The sequence below is a fragment of the Corapipo altera genome, unplaced genomic scaffold, assembly GCF_003945725.1.
Source record: "Corapipo altera isolate COAL_440 unplaced genomic scaffold, ASM394572v1 58750, whole genome shotgun sequence".
NCBI lineage: Eukaryota > Metazoa > Chordata > Aves > Passeriformes > Pipridae > Corapipo > Corapipo altera.
The window spans coordinates 1-718 of record NW_020892572.1 but is presented as its reverse complement, the minus strand read 5'-3'; the positions used below and the strand labels follow the sequence as shown (position 1 = coordinate 718).

Genomic DNA, 718 nt, shown 5'->3' with positions numbered 1-718 from the left:
GTGGTGTCACTGCTGTCCCTGGTGAAGTCACTGGTGTCCCCGATGACATCACAACATCCCCTGTGATGTCACCATCCCCGATGACATCACTGGTGTCCCCGGTGACGTCATGGTGTGCCCAATGACATCACAGCGTCCCCAGTGACGTCACCATCCCCGATGACATCACTGGCGTGTCTAGTGACGTCATCGGTGTCCTCAGTGATGTAATGTTGTCCCCGATGACATCACAGCGTCCCCGGTGATGTCACCATCTGTGATTGCGTCACAGCCTCCCAGGTGACATCACAGTGTCCCCCATGACGTCACCACCCCCGATGACATCACAGCAGCCCCAGTGACCTCACTGGTGTCCCCGGTGATGTCACGGTGTCCCCGATGACACCACATCATCCCTGGTGACGTCACAACATCCCCCACGACATCACAGCGTCCCTGGTGACGTCACCATGTCCCCAGTGACATCACAACCCCCCCCAGTGACATCACCATCCCTGATGACGTCATTGATGTCCCCGGTGATGTCACGGTGTCCCCCCATGACATCACAGCGTCCCCAGTGGCATCACCGCCCCTGATGACATCACTGGTGTTCCCAGTGACGTCACCATCCCAATTACGATGTCACTGGTGATATCACCGTGTCCACAATGACGTCACAGTGTTCGTAGTGACGTCACCATCTCTGATGACATCACTGGTGCCCCTGGTGATGTCA

General features: G+C 57.0%; 1 long non-coding RNA gene across 1 annotated transcript; it reads right to left on the bottom strand.

The window, feature by feature from the left end:
* Positions 1 to 211: 211 nt before the first annotated feature.
* LOC113942659 lies at positions 212 to 709 on the bottom strand. Its single transcript, XR_003525996.1, has 3 exons — positions 676 to 709; positions 313 to 342; positions 212 to 254 (listed from the first exon to the last, which is right to left on the bottom strand). It is a non-coding gene; the product is annotated as an uncharacterized LOC113942659 (long non-coding RNA).
* Positions 710 to 718: the final 9 nt, after the last annotated feature.